The sequence below is a fragment of the Pseudorca crassidens genome, chromosome 6 (genome assembly GCF_039906515.1).
Source record: "Pseudorca crassidens isolate mPseCra1 chromosome 6, mPseCra1.hap1, whole genome shotgun sequence".
Classification (NCBI taxonomy): Eukaryota; Metazoa; Chordata; class Mammalia; order Artiodactyla; family Delphinidae; genus Pseudorca; species Pseudorca crassidens.
The window spans coordinates 62,537,325-62,554,044 of record NC_090301.1 but is presented as its reverse complement, the minus strand read 5'-3'; the positions used below and the strand labels follow the sequence as shown (position 1 = coordinate 62,554,044).

Sequence of the window (16,720 nt, the reverse complement as noted above, 5' to 3'; positions counted from 1 at the left end):
CCCTGTGGGGAGTGCTGTAGGTTGGCAATTTCTTCGAAAGAAACTTAGCGAAATATTTCAAAACATAAATGCATATACTCTTTGACCCAGCAATTTCACACCTAAACTTTTATTCTACTGTCACGCTTTCATTTATATTCAAAGACCCATGTACAAGGACATTCATGATTTTGCTTGAATAGAAAAAGAATCCTAAAATCATACAGGAGAATTAAATAAATTATGGTAGTACCATATAACAAAATGCTACATAGCAATGAAAAGATGAGATTTTTATATATGATACATATAAAGCATTTAATCATTTTTATAAAAATATAAATAATATATATTTAATCAATATGTGTATTGATTAAAAATAATATCCAAGGGCTTCCCTGGTGGCGCAGTGGTTGAGAGTCCGCCTGCTGATGCAGGGGACATGGGTTCGTGCCCTGGTCCGGGAAGATCCCACATGCAGCGGAGCGGCTGGGCCCATGAGTCATGGCCGCTGAGCCTGCACGTCCGGAGCCTGTGCTCTGCAACGGGAGAGGCCACAGCAGTGAGAGGCCCGTGTACGGAAAGAAAAAAAAAAAGAAAAAGAAAAAAATAATATCCAAGATGCATAAGTGGAAAAAATAAAATGTAAAACAATGTTTATATTACATTCCCCTTTATTGTTGTGGTGGTTTTCAAAAATATATATGTGCATACAGGATATATCTAGGAACATACATAAGAACTGGTAATAGAAGTTGCTTCTGGTGGGGGAAAGACTGGGAAATTAGAATCTGCCACAGAAGGAAAACTTTTTTTTAATTCAGGATATTTTTCTTTATTATAGCTATAGTTATTAACTTTCTGTTCCTTTTTTATTGAACTATAGTTGATTTACAATATTGTGTTACTTTCAGGCATACAGCCAAGTGATTCAGAGACGGATATATAGATATAGATTCTTTTTCAGATTCTTTTCCATTATAGGTTATTACAAAACATAGAATATATATGCTTTGTAGCATAATCACTTCTGACCTCCTCACTCCTCTCTAAACTTCAGAAGGACAGTGGAGCTTTGGATGTCCTGAAATGCTGGTCAAATTCAGAATGCAGATCCATTCAGCACAGTGATTTTAAAACTTTCAAAGGGTTGATGTCATTTAAAAGTTGGAAGATTTTTTATTAAAAAAACTGGGTTTCCTGCTTCTCTTGAAAATTCAGTTCACACTGGACTGAATTCAATTCACACTAGACTTGTACTCCTCCTTAGAAAATGCTAAGGCTGAGTAGTGGCCACCTCTTTAAGATGGGACCTGTGTTCTCCAGTTCACCCAAATTCCCATCTTTCATAGTCTTTAAACCTCATTCATACTCTGAAGGCATTTGAGATTGTGATCTCTGCTTCTAACATCTCTACAGAGTAAGGGATGGATGGATGGATGGATGGAAGGAGAAACGAACAAACTAACCCAGCATGTGGCAAAATTCACATCTTCCACATGACTCCTGCTTTCCAGGGAGTTCAACAGCTGAATTCTCATTATCAAGCCACTCTTCTTCTCTGTTCTTTTCTTGTCCTGGGTCACGTTCAGAAAAATTCTGGTCTAAGTCTGAGTGGAGAAAAGAGATACTTCTTTTTAATAAGGACTTTCCATTTGCCCTCCTAAAACACAGAATGAGTATGAGGCAGAAGTCAAATTTAAAAAAAAAAAAAATCATTCCTGGGACTTCCCTGGTGCCGCAGTGCTTAAGAATCCTCCTGCCAATGCAGGAAAACGGGTTCGAGCCCTGGTCCGGGAAGATCCCACATGCCACGGAGCAGCTAAGCCCGTGAGCCACAACTACTGCAGCCCGCGTGCCTAGAGCCTATGCTCCGCAACAAGAGAAGCCACCGCAATGAGAAGCCCCGCGCACCACAACGCAGAGTAGCCCCCGCTCGCCGCAACTAGAGAAAGCCCGCGCACAGCAACGAAGACCCAACCCAGCCATGTGCCTCTGTATGTGAAACCGGGAAAGTAAAAACTCAAGAGGGATCCAAGCAAGTCACAGCCTTTGCTTTGATGTGCTCCCGGTGACCCACGCTGAAGCAACACATGGCTATGGATTCCCATTGTTAGTGTAAATGTGACTTTTCTTACACAAGGGGAGTGGTTTTGATCGATTCAAAGGGCCCGGTGGGCAGCCAGGGATCAGCATAAAGGGTGAAAAGGTGAGCAATAAATATGTCAGTGCCTTGACACAATTAGGTTTATAAAAAAAGCACTGAAGCAAAATGGAACATAGCGGGTTTACAAAAACAGCTGACAGGTTCTATGTTTTAGAGAAGGATTTATGGCTAATTAACTGTCCAGAACAATTCTAACTCCTGTACATAGCAAAACATAAGCTGAGACAAAGAATGATTGATTTTAGTGCGAAAGTCCTGTATTGTGAAATGAGAGAGAAAGGGAGGACAGTGTAAGGCAATTATTTGGAAGTATTGAGTTTGCACAGCTTAGATGTGGAATCAGGATTTTGCAGGAGACTGGGTTTTGTTGCTGCTGCTCTTGTTCTTATAGCTGTTGTTGTGTTGTTTTAAAATATCTTGCGGTTATATCTGTCATGGAAAAGAGACTGATTTACCAGAACTTTTTGAAGTTACTGCTACTGGAATCCAACAGGAGAAGGTATTCATCAGCTCCCATGTATACAGATTATCATGCTGTCATTACAAGAGAGGAAAGAAGAGCTTTTGGCTTTAACAGTAACTACTTTTCCATGTTTAGAGTTTCATCTGGATTTCAGGGGCACTGAGAAAGTGCCCATAATAGGAACAGGAGCGATCATATTTTGAAAATGTAAGTTTCTGTTCAAATCATTCTGTGTCCTGAAATAAATCCTTTCTGCCATCGGTTCCATATGCATCCACTTTTCCTAGCCTTGAAACACAGCTGAACCAAGAGTGTGTATACCACTAATGAACATCAGTCTAATACCAAACATCTACATTCGAAATAAGGCCTAAGCACAGACAACAGCACCAGGATTCATCTTCTGGTTCTCTCTTTCCTCCACTCTCTCTAAAGATCAATTGCTCTGACTTTGGTTACCCACCTCCTCACTCCAGAAAGCTTCTAAGAGAGGTAAGTGAGACTATAACCACAGGAAAAGGAGGAGCTAAAGTCTAACACCAGAAGACATGGACAACAGAAGATAGAGGGTGGTCTACCAAGAGGGAAAATAGGTTGGATGAAGTTTAAGTTGGTAGAGGAATTAAGATAAAGATAAACAAACAGCTTGCTTTTTGAAAGGAAAAACTAGGCTCTAGATTATTTCCATTAGCTGATGTCAAGCTCCAGAAAACACAAACTGGCTTTTTCTTTTATTTATTTGTTTGTTTGTTTGTTTGTTTTTGGCTGCGTTGGGTCTTCGTTGATGCCCTCGGGCTTTCTCTAGTTGCGGTGAGGGGGGCTACTCTTTGTTGCTGTGCGGGGGCTTCTCATTGCGGTGGCCTCTCTCGTTGCAGAGCACGGGCTGTAGGCACACGGGCTTCCAGTAGTTGTGGTGCACAGGCTTAGTTGCTCCGCGGCATATGGGATCTTCCCAGACCAGGGCTCAAACCCATGTCCCTTGTGTCGGCAGGTGGATTCTTTTTTTTTTTTTTTTTTTTTTTAACAGGGAAAAGAAAGTAGAGTTTATTGGTGGGAATAGGTAGGGAGGGGGCAGCGCCAAGGCTCTCACGAGTGCAGGGCCCGCCATTTGTCCACGGGGCCACGATTAGGGATGTACTTGACCCCACAGCCATCTGGAATGAGCCACTTTTTTGCCACCATGTTTTCAAACTCATCTGCATTAAACTTAGTAAATCCCCACTTCTTGGAGATGTGGATCTTCTGGCAGCCAGGGAACTTGAACTTGGCCCTGCGGAGGGCCTCAATCACATGCTCCTTGTTCTGCAGCTTGGTGCGGATGGACATTATGACCTGGCCAATGTGGACCCTGGCCACTGTGCCCTGGGGCTTTCCAAAGGCACCACGCATACCTGTCTGGAGCCTAGATTGGGGACAGCATGCCAGTCATTAATGTCCACTGGAAAGGGCTGTCTCCAAGGTCCCTTAGGGCAACCCATACAGGCAACAAGCTGCATACACTACCGAGGAGGCTGCTGTTTGCAGCCATTGCACACCGGGCCCCCATGGGGAAAAGAGCACAGTCGGCTTAACTGGCTGCAAAGGGCAGGTGGATTCTTAACCACTGCGCACCCAAACCGGCTTAAACATAGAGTTGATTAGCACTTAGAAAAGAAACTGGAGATAACTCAGAGCAAGTTTCACAAATTAACCTCTTTTTTTTTTCCTGATAGGGCATCTATATTGGTAGATCAGAGATAGATAACTGATGTTAGTTAGGGATTTCAGAGAGTCATGTGTCAAAGTCTTTCATAATAGTTTGGTAGGCAAAATGGAGAAACCAAGGCAATGTGATAATACAGATAAGACCAGCAACTCTATGATGGAAGGGATTGTCACTAACGTGTTCACTGCTATGTCTTCTCTATGCAACACAAAGCCTTACCCAGGCTCAAAAAATTTGCATTGATTTAGTAGTTAGGTGCATTCACTGATGTACCAAAACACATTGTTTTCTGGATCTCTGTCAACAGATTTTATTTTATTTGTCTCCGTATCTCCAGGGCATTAGAAAGTACCTGGCATAAAGAAGTAGGCATTTAATAAAATGTGATAGACGAATGAATAAGTCTATAGATCTTCTATAAATTCTTACAAGGTTCTTTTCTTAGTCTTAACCTAGTCAATGTTCTGAACAATGACTTGGTTGAAGATACATTAAAACAAGGGATTATCAATTATTACAATTGTATACATTAAAACAATTAACACATGAAATACAATGGACCAAAAGGACATAGATCAATACCTATATGACAAAATTTAATATCACTAAATGTATATTTTTAAAATGCACAAATGAAGGATAGCAGAGTTCCCAGCGTGAAGTAATTTACTCTGTAAAAAGATATGACAGCTCTCATCAAAAAGACCACAAATAACAAATGTTGGCAAGGATATGGAGAAAAGGGAACCCTGTACATTGTTAGTGGGAATGTAAATTGGTACAGCCACTATGGAGAACAGTACAGAGGTTCCTCAAAAGACTGAAAATAGAACTACCATGTGATCCAGCAATTCCACTCCTGGGTATATATCTGAAGAAATGAAAACACTCTTAAGGGAAATCAGAAAATATTTTGAATTGAATTAAAATAAAAATACGACATACAAAAAATTGTGGTATACAGTGAAAGCAGTGTTTATAGGGTAATTACATCATTGCTTATTTATATTAGGAAAGAAGAAATGTAATCCACTATATTAATAGCCAAAAAAACGCATGATCATCAACTGATGCAGAAAAAAATATTTGATAAATTCAACATCCATCCCAGATAAAAACTCTCAGCAAACTAGGAATAGATGAGTTCTTTCTCAATCTATTGAGAAAAGGCACGCTCAAAAAAAAAAAAAAAAAAAACCCTACAGCTAACATCATACTAACTGATGAAAGACTGAATGTGTTCCCTCTAAGGTCAGAAACATTACAAGGATGTTCACTCTCACCACGCCAATTCAACATAATACTAGAACAACCCTTAACCAGTGAAATAAAGCAAGAAAAAAAATACACACAGGTTTGAAGGAAAAAATAGAACTGTTTCATAGACAATGTGTAGAAAATCCCAAGGGAATCTATAAAAAACCTCCTAGATCTAAAAAGTGAATTTAGCAAGATCACAGGCTACAAGGCCAAAAGACAAACGTCAATCATATTTTCATTTAGCAGCAATAAACAATTAGATACTGAAATTTAAAACACAATACCACTTACAGCAGCCCCCAAGAATGAAATATCTAGGTATAAATCTTGTAAAATATTTCCAGGAACTGTATGCTGTAAACTTTATAACACTGGTTTTAAAATAGACCTATGTAAATGGAGAGACATACTATATTCAAGGATTGGAAGACTCAGTAAAGATGCCAATTGATCTACAGGTTTAATGCAATTCCAGTCATAATCTCAGCGGGATTTTTGATATATATAGGAAATCTATGGGAAAGCAAAGGAACTAGGATAGCCACAATAATTCTGAAAAAGAGAAATAAATTTAGAGAAATCACACCACTCTATTTTAAGTTTTACTACAAAGCTACAATAATCAAGAGAGTATATAATTAGCACAGGAATAGACACAAATCAACAGAACAGAATAGAGTCCAGAAATAAAATCACACATATATTAATTTTGACAAAAATGGAAAGGCGTTTCAATGGAGAAAGGATAGTTTTTTCAATAAATGGTGTTTGAACAATTGGACATCCATATGCAAAAAAAAAGAACCTCAACCCATACCATGACTCATAAACAAAATTTATCAAAGTGGGTCATAGATCTAATTGTAAAACACAAAACTATACAATGGTTAGAAGAAAAAAAATAAAAAGAGATTCATGGCTTGGGTTTAGGTAGAGTTCTTGGACATGACAGCAAAAACACAATCTATAAAAGAAAAAAATTGATAAACTGGACTTCATCCAAATTAAAATTTCTATTCTATTAAAGATATTCACTGTTAAGAGAATGAAAGACAACCTACAGACTGGGGGATATTATTGGCAAATCATATGTTTGTTAAAGACATATCTATTATATATATGTATATATATATTTCTCAAAACTCAATAATAAAACAACTTAAAGTTTGAGAAAAAACTTGAGCAGACATTTCACCAAAAAGGATATACAGAAGGCAAATTAGTATAGTCCAACATCTTTAGCCATTAGGCAAATGCAAATTAAAACCAGGATGAAATCAGTAAACACTTATTAGCATGGCTAAAATTTTTTAATACTGACAATACCAGGTACTGGCAAGTATGCAGAACAACTCTAACTCTCAAATATTGCTGGTGGAAATGCAAAATGGTACAGCTACTCTGGAAAGTCATTTGAAAGTTTTTTATAAAGTTAGGTGTATCTCAACAATTCCACTCCTCAGTATTTAGTAGAAATGAAAACTATGTTTGTACAAAAACTGGTACATGGTTGGTTACAGTAACTCTATAAAAATTGCCCCAAACTGGAAACAACCAAGTATCTTTAAACTGGCAAAGAGATAAACAAGCAATGGTACATCCATACAATGTAATACTCAGCAATAGAAAGGAATGAACTATTGATACATGCAACAAGTTGAATGAATCACAAAGGCACTATGATGAGTGAAAAAAGCGAGTCCAAAAGTTACATACTGAATGATGCCAACTGTATGACATTCTTGAAAAGACAAAACTATAAGTGATAGGAAACAGACTAGTACTTTCCAGGGCTGAGAAGTCAGAGGAGGGTGTGATTACAAAGGTATAGTAGAAGGAAATTTGAAAGGGGTGGAGGGGCAAGAGATGGAATTGTTTTGTATCTTGATTGTGGTGGTGGTTACACAAATCTATACATGTGTTAAGATTCACAGAACTGTTCACTAAAAATGTTAATTTCACTGTATGTTAATTTTTTAACTATACAAATTTTAAAAATAAGATATGACAGTTTTTATTGATTACAGTTCAGTATATGCCAAAAGTATGATGATTACCAAAACAAACAAACAAACAAAAAAACAAACAAAAACCAACCAAACAACAACAAAACCCAGCTTGGGCTGCATTAATGGGAGAATTAAATCCAAATCAAAGAAAGTTATAGACCCATTAGACCCTAAATTGATCAGACCACATCTATAGTATTCTGTTCTATTTGGACATTGATAAAATTAACTGTCTTGAGGAAGGAGACCATGATAGCTAGGGGATGGTGGAAAGAATTGAGATATTTAACTTGGAGTAAGGAAGGAATGACATGGTAACTCTCTCACTATAGGAAAATTGCCCATTAGTTTACTAAGTCTTATTCTTTACTACTCCTGACGCAAGAACTGGGTTCCCTAGAAAGTAGCTGCAAGAAGGCAGACCTCAAATCATTATACAGAAAAGCTTTATTATAATTCAAGATGGGAATAAATAAAATGACTTGCCTAGGTAAGCAGTGAGCTTCTCGTCATTGGAAATCATTGAAAATGTTTAAGCAGATGTTAAACAACCATCTATCAAGGTTATTGTCAAAGGGATTACTTCATTGAGTAGAAGATTGATCTCTTTAACCTCTAAGGTCTCTCCAAACCCACCTCCTTTATTCTAAATTATAAAGGATGTTGTAAATCACCCTCACCCCGTGTGTACCTCCAACTCCCTACAACTCATTACATTGTACATTATATAGAGTGCTCACAAAATCCCCGTGGACTCCTCCTAACACTAACTGTCCCAAAACAGCCTTCCAGAATGTTTTAATGATTTCCAACCAGCAACAGGGAAGATGTGCAGAACATGTTAAAAATTTTTAAAATAAAAAATTTCAAAAAATAAACTAAACTTGCGCATAGAACAAATAGGTGACTTCTAACAAGAATATATAGGGAATGTTTGGCCCTGCTCTATCTATGTTTGAAGAGTTATTGTATCATCCTAAAAATGGACTAATGTGAGCTTTGAGACCTATTTTGAGTTACCTTTGCTCTAGTCTAGAAAAGGAAACTGGGAAGTTTCATGTCTTAAAATTGATCAAAAAAAAAAAAATGCCCCTATTCTTTCCTGTCCTTTTCAATTCTTTGAATCTCACTCCTCATGTTTTACTCTTTCGTTTTTCTCAATCTGCATTACATAGGCCTAGACCTTTTAGAAGTCTCCTACAAATTAAGAGCAAGAGCACCTGGTTAAGGCCATAGTGGGTAGCACAGCGGGCTTAGCAGACATCAAGCCAACAGGACTGGGATGAGGGGAAGGCTACGGAGGTCAGTTTTGTCTGGCAGGACATGAGTCAGGGCAACCGATTGCTACTGGTACTACCTGAAGTTGGAAGAGCAAAATTTAAAGCAGCAGATCAGGCATGGGTTAGACAGGACTTCAATCAGAGGTCTGGTGGTACCCCAATGATTGCAAGAGAGCCAAGTTCTGTGGTCCAGGTCCAAGGCTGTAATGATGCCTTCCCACATCAGAGTCCATAGGCCTACCTGGCTCTGAAATATTTACATCAATGCAACTTTACTCTTTTCAGAGTGCTTATGAAGGTATAATAGTTAGTTCCCTTTATGAGTCCATTATAGAATCAAAAAAACCTGCTTGGCAGACAAAAATGATTTATGGTATTAGAAGTCAGGTCACTTATGTGGCAGGTAATCACTGAAAGGGAGCATAGTCGGGGGTTCTGAGGTGCTGGTTACATTTCTTGATCTAGGTACATCTAGATTTTTTTTTTTTTTTGCGGTACGCGGACCTCTCACTGTTGCGGTCTCTCCCGTTGCGGAGCACAGGCTCTGGACGCGCAGGGCTCACGGGCCCAGCCGCTCAGCGGCATGTGGGACCCTCCCAGACCGGGGCACGAACCCGTGTCCCCCGCATCGGCAGGCGGACTCTCAACCACTGTGCCACCAGGGAAGCCCGCATCTAGATTTTTTTAAATTCTAGTTGTATACTTATGATTTGCACGTTTCTGTATTTATGTTATCCCTAAAGATAAGGAAAAAGCCCTTGGCAGGGGCTTCCTAAAGCCATTCTGGTGAGTGTGTAGCCAGCAATGCAAGCGCTAAGCCTCAGCCCTGAACTCTCAGCCCTCTTTCTTTCTTTCCGTGTGTGTGTGCAGGCTCACACATGCTCATTGTACATACACACACCCAAACACAAACTAGATCTGTTCAGAGACAGAAGAGGCAGCAAGCACACACCTGAGGAGTACATTTGCCTTCTCTTCCCAACCCTGTCCCAGATGCATCTCCAGGGCTTGGCTGATGTCACTCTATAGACCAGGATTTGACATTCTATACTCAGTGTTGAAAAGGGGCTCCTCCTTCTCTCGGTAGAAATCCAGACCCCCCAGGTGGAACAAATAGGATAATTTTAAGCATCAGTTAACCAATGATACCATATAAATATATCACTCATGCATGTTTAGCAAAAAAGGAAAAAAATACATCAAATGTTAACAATTATTATTGCTGAGCTATGGGATAAATTGACTTTTTTTCTTTATCCTTTTCTCTAATTTTTATGTTTCCTATGGTGATTGTGTACTATTTTATAATCAAGGGAAAAAATGTGCTGTAAATAAAAATTTATGTTTGTGTAATAGATTATCACTTTCAAATTTATAAGCATAAGTTTTCTCAATGGATTCTCTGTATATTTAGAATACAAATCCTTTATCAGACATGTGTTTTGCAAATATTTTCTCTCAGTCTGTGGTTTGTCTTTTCATTCTCTTAACAGTCTCTTTTACAGAGCAGAAATTTTAAATTTTAACAAAGTCCAACTTATCACTTTTTTTTTCATGGATTGTACTTTTGATTGTATCTAAAAACTCACCACCATCTGTTGATTGTTACAATAATTCTCTGACATTATTATCTCCATTTTTCAGGTGAAGAAACTGAGACTTGCTAATTTGACTAAGCTCAAACGGGAAGAAGTTAATAGATTTGGGACTGACAGATTCCAATACTCTTTCCACTCTACAAAGTTGTGCTGCTATCTAACCCTATTCTTCTTGCCTTTTTTCTCTCTGCCTTTCTTTCTTTTTTCTTTGAAGTTTTTTTTAAAGTTTCCCCACCACCCTTTGGCCGATGCACGGCTTGTGCGGGATCTTAGTTCCTCCACCAGAGATCAAACCCGTGTCCGCTGCAGTGGAAGCGCAGAGTCCTAACCATTGGACCTCCAGGGAATTCCCTTAAGTTTGTTTTTAAACCTAGGGTGAGCATGGTTTGCCAGGAGGAATGGCAACTTTCAAAGAAAAAGAGATTCATGAAGCTAGTCTATAGTATATCATCATGGCATTGTTAGAGCATGCTCTAATATAGAAATGTCAAGTGTTATGGGAGCAAGGAACCCGTGGGAGCATATTACTAAAGGTAAGAGTCCATTTCCCTAGAAACACACATGCACACATTTTCCATACAGTTTAAGGGGTTCTGGTTGCCACAGCGTCTCTAGACAGAGATATATGTAGAATTAGTTACTTTAGCACCTGATCATCTGGGTGAAATATAAAATACTAGAAAGAAATAATATCCATGAAAGCACTAGCATAGTTCTTGTGCATCAGAGGCACTCAATACATTCTCATTTAATTTGAAGTCTGGTTAATTTGGTTCATAATACCAAGTAGACAAGTAGGGAATCCACACCTACTGTTTAATACAGTCTATTATAAGAATTTACCACAGGGTGTCACTATCATTCTAAAGAATAGCTTAAACAGAATCCACTCCCCCCCCAGCTACTCACACCCACACCTCCCCTTAATCATATGCTATCACTTATATGTGGAATCTAAAAAAAAATGATACAAATGAACTTATTTACAAAACAGAAACAGACTCAGACTCTAAAAACAAACATATGATTACCAAAGGGGAAGGAGGGGAGGGATAAATTAGGAGCTTGGGATTAACAGATACACACAACTATATATAAAATAGATAAAAAACAAGGTCCTACTGTATAGCACAGGGAACTATATTCAGTATCTTATAATAACCTATAATGGAAAAGAATCTGAAAAAGAATGTGTATATATGTGTGTGCATATGTATATGCATATGTATAACTGAATCACTTTGCTGTACACCTGAAACTAACAAACATTGTAAATCAACTATACTACAATTCAAAAAAAAATTTTTTTTAAAGACTAGGTAATGCCTACATAGTGAGGAGGGAGAGGGCACTACTTTCGTATCCTGAGCTCTTTTTTTTTTAAATAAATATATTAATATAATTCATTGTGTTTGAATGTTCTAAATATACTGCATCAACACATTTCAGAGCATATTGCAGTTGTCCCAGGTGTAAAAAAAAAAAACTGAAAACACTGCTTGTGTTCAGAGACTTTACTCCAACACAGAGGAGCCATGGGGAGTCTCAGTCACTCATTTATTCATTCATCACAGACTTATTGAACACCTGCTATGTTATAGGCACCATGCAAATCACAGTATGCCAAGAGGTTTGGGCCTGTCTGGTCACTCTCATCATAGCTCTGGATAATTAGGCCTTGCTTAGGGTAGCAGTAGAGTAGGGATTTGGTTTAGGATCCCTGTGGAGAACTTGGTCACCCCAAATAGCCTCTCACAGTTACTCAACCTGAAAACTGTCATCATAATCCTACATCCTGTAGTGCTGCTATCCGTCTATCACTGCTAAGGTGGGCAGCAGTCATCTGTAAAATATCCATCTGGCTGGTGCCTTCCTCCTTCTCGGCACTGAGGCAGAAGAGGCAAAGCCAATAACATTCACATGAATGGTTTTATTTTATAATAGCATTTTTGAGATACTTACATACCATGAAATTCACCCATTTAAAGTGTACAAGTCAGTGTTTTTCTTGCATGTTCAGAGAGTTGTGCAATCATTACCACTATCTAATTCCAGAACATTATTGTTAGCCCTGAAAGAAACCCCACACCCACTAGTAGTCACTCCCCATTCTCACCCTTTCCCCGGGCCCTGGCAACCACTAATCTACTTTCTGTCTCTATGGGTTCCCTTATTCTGGAAATTTCATATAAATGGAGCCATAACACGTGAACTCTTTCAAAATGGCAAAGGAAAGCAATTCTTTATCTCTACTCCAACTACCATGACTTGATTGGGTGGATTTCTGCTTTCAGAAAAGTGCTTTCAGAGTAGTGACCAATATACAAATTTATACATCCTTATACTATACATCATGGGTTCCCTTGGGGGGAATTTCTAACTTAGCTGAACTGTACAGCCAAATTGAAGTGAAGTTGATTTTACTCAAGACAAAAGTGGCTGAAATTAATCATCTTCTGAAATCCTTATTTCTTAAGTATGGTCTGTGAGAATGTAGAATCTGTTTGGGTACAATACTTGTATCTATTATCTTATATTCTGAGGTAGGGGACAAGAAAACTTAACTGCAAAATTGCTAGTCTCTCCTAATTAATCCTTAAGTAAACATCCAAGTCCTCCATCCAGGCCCATAGGGTAGAATGAGCTGACAATAACCTGCCTGGAGATGGAGAATAACATCAACAGAGAGAAGATCATGCCCCAGGCATTGTACTAACTGTTTCCCTCCCACCAATCCTGCAAGATAAGTACTATTAAAATGAGAAAATAAGACTCAGTGAGCTTCAATAATATACCCAAGGGCAGTTGCATCCCTCGTATGTGGAAGTGTCGAGTAATGGATAAAATCACAGAATCAGAACCACACTTTCTGGGTTCAAATCCTGAATTCTATAACACACCACCTGTATGACCTTGGGCAAGTTCCTTTACCTCTCTGTGCTTCAGGTCGCCTCTGTAAGGACAGGATGCTAATACCCACCTTCTAGGGAGGCTGTAAGGTTCAACTAAGTTAATACCTAAAGCACTTAGTACAGTGCCTGGCATATGAAAAGCCCTATGTAAGTATTAACTATTACTATTATTAGAATCGAGATTTGCCTGGACTTAAAGTCCTTGACCTTGATGAAAACCATGCCTCTCCACGCCTACCCCATATTCTTGCAAGTTAAAAAGGTGGCTGAGGAGGCCTGTGGCCTGAGCTGACCTGGCAGTGCTGCAGGATGTGGGCTCTCAGTCAGTCCCGACCTGGTACAGTGAGCACATTGGAGATGCCACCCTGCTCACACTCCAGACGTCTGCAACTTGAATTTTAAGTTTTCTTAGTAAAATGTATTATCTCTTTATCTGTATAATTGCCTGCTTGTCTCCAAGGAATCATTCTGGAGAATTAACAGGGGTAAATAAATAAATCCCTGCTGTTTGTAACATTAGTACTGCTGTTTAGGGTTGATCATTTAAGTAGAAGCTCATTAACAATACAATACCTACAATTTGGAACACCTGCCACTGTGCAGGTGGCACAGAAACCTCTGTTTCATTTTTCTCCAAATACCTAGGTATTCTATAAATATCTAGGGTATCTCTCTTTATTGAAGGAATTCTCAACCTTGGTTATACATTGGAATCACATGAGGAGCTTAAAAACCATTGATGCCTGGGCTGTGCCCCCAGAGATTCTGACTCCATTAGTCCAGGGTGCAGCCTGGGCATCAGGAATCTCAAAGGCTCCCGACTTATGGATAGCCAAGTTTGAGAGCCAATGCTCAGTTGGTAGTCACATGACCTCTGGTCCTGCCTCAGTTTCAGCTGTTGGGGAGAATGGCTACCCATATTTTCAGGTTTCCTTAGAGGTCCCTCCATGACCAAGTGAATTTTCATTTTCTACATGCCCCATGATCCAAGTATTATGTCAGATCATCCCAACCCAAGCCTTCAGGGCAGGTCTCCTAAGTGGGCACGAAATAGTGAGTGTTAATTTTCTTATAAACTCAACGGAGATGAACCTGATAGTTACCCAAGCCTAGAGATGATCTGAAGGAAGAGGTTGAAGATAAACTTAGAAAAGAGTTTTAGTTCTGGTAATGAGTGTGGATTGCTTAAAATTTATATTCATATGTTCAATTCTGTTGCTCTTCTTGTTTATATTATATACTAGAATCTATACTTCAGTATAGATTCCTAGATAAATATGTAGCATAATTAAAATTTGTAATTTAACTGTAGTGTATTTCCTTTTTTTTTTTTTTTTTTTTGGCTGTATAGGAAGATGAAGATCACAATGAAACCACAGAGCAAAAGAGCAAAAACAGGACATCTCATAAGAAGATTGGGCCAATGAGAATGAATTGAGCATTGAATCATTTCCATTCCACATTTATAAAGCATCTACTAGGAAGCTGGCACTGTGCTAGGTACTCAGAATTCAAAAACATCCCTTGTGAGGCTGACCATCTAGTGAGGGAACAGATAATTTCACTATATTGTGGACAGTGCTCCAATAGAAGAGAAAAACACAGAAGGAGCCTTGAACTCAAAGGGGAGAATGGGGGTGGGGGCAGAGAAGCCTTCTGGTGAAGGTAATGCCTTACTAAATTTTAAAAGACAAGTGTTGGCCAAGTGAAGTGCAGTACTGGGGTTTAGGGGGTAGGGTCTCAATTATATTCCAGCTTCCCTCCAGGTTCTGAACCAATTGAGAAATTGACCTATGGGTCAACAGGGATAAAAATCTCAGCTTACTACTGTTATTTTTGCATTACTCTAAGAATGACCATGACTTTGCCAGAAGAGTAGGAAACAGTGATAGAAGGAATCTTGTGATTTTTCAGCTCCTTCTCACAATGTGGTTTCTAGTCACATTTCCTAGAATCTATGGTTATGTAAACATGGCAATTACTTAAGTATGTTCAAAATTTTCCTTATCATTCACTGAGCAAAGCAACTTTATCACAGCCCTTAAAATACCCACGAGAACATATTTTTATTTCTCACAAATTATAACTGAAGAAAAAGAAATCTTCTTTGTTTTTATTTGAACTCATCCCAGAGTCAGCCCTAAACTATATAGTCTATTTTGCACACACTAACTTTTGGACACTCATTTTTTTTAAATATTTATTTATTTAGTTGCTTCGGGTCTTAGTTGCGGCATGTGGGCTCCTTAGTTGCGGCTCACCCGCTCCTTAGTTGTGGCATGCGAACTCTTAGTTGTTGCATGCATGTGGTATCTAGTTCCTGGATCAGGGATCGAACCTGGGCCCCCTGCATTGGGAGTGTGGAGTCTTACCCACTGGACCACTAGGGAAGTCCCTGGACACGCATTACTTATTATCAATCCTGGTCCTAAAAGCCAAATGGGAAAAATCAAGCCCAGCTTCTTGTACAGCCCAGAGGCCACACAATCATGTGACAAAATTTTAATAACTACTATAAGGCCACCTCAACTGGAGTAGGTAAGATTAGGTGGGATGTTTAGCAATTATTTTTTGCCGCTCTTTTGCAACCTTCCTATACCTTTTTTTTTTCTGCTCTATTTCCATCTTCCCTAAGTTAAATGTTTTTGTCTTCCTTTGATTCTAAAATTATAGTAAAGATATATAAAATATAGTACCTCGATATTTGGAAACACTTCCTTTAATTTTTTTTAATTATAGCACTTAATTTTTGTAAAGATTCACTTTGATTCACTTAATTTACAAAATTTCTGCTAATTTAATTTCTTTTTTTTTTGCCTGCCTTGGGTCTTCATTGCTGTGTGCGGGCTTTTCTCTAGCTGCAGCGAGCGGGGACTATTCTTCCTTGCAGTGCATGGACTTCTCATTGCGGTGGCTTCTCTTTGTTGTGCAGCACCGGCTCTAGGCGTGCAGGTTTCAGTAGTTGTGGCACAAGGGCTCAGTAGTTGTGGTTCGCGGGCTTTAGAGTGCAGGCTCAGTAGTTGTGGCGCACGGGCTTAGTTGCTCTGTGGCATGTGGGATTTTCCCAGACCAGGGCTCGAACCCATGTCCCCTGCATTGGAAGGTGGATTCTTAACGACTGCGCCACCAGGGAAGTCCCTGCTAATTTAATTTCCAATTTTCATATTAACATTGCTCTATGACATGATGAAATAACAACTGCTGTGATCACTACATTTAAAGCTTCCTATTGTGAATTCAATAGTCTGAAATACATTCCCATATGTGGATTCACTTACAAATATAGTTTGGAAAAGACAACCAACAAGGACCTACTGTATAGAGCAAGGAACTATACTCAATATCTT

The 16,720-nt window shown here is 38.9% G+C and overlaps 1 protein-coding gene and 1 non-coding gene across 2 annotated transcripts in view; both read right to left on the bottom strand.

Moving 5' to 3' along the window:
* LRP2 (LDL receptor related protein 2) overlaps window positions 1–16,720 on the bottom strand; it is a 283,943-nt gene that overhangs the window by 252,349 nt on the left and 14,874 nt on the right. Inside the window, exon 4 of the mRNA XM_067741629.1 lies at window positions 1,449–1,589. The gene's annotated coding sequence lies outside the window, so the exon portion shown is untranslated. The remainder of the gene's footprint in view (window positions 1–1,448; window positions 1,590–16,720) is intronic.
* LOC137226845 (small nucleolar RNA SNORA70) lies at window positions 4,056–4,190 on the bottom strand. Its single transcript, XR_010944546.1, has one exon. It is a non-coding gene; the product is annotated as a small nucleolar RNA SNORA70 (small nucleolar RNA).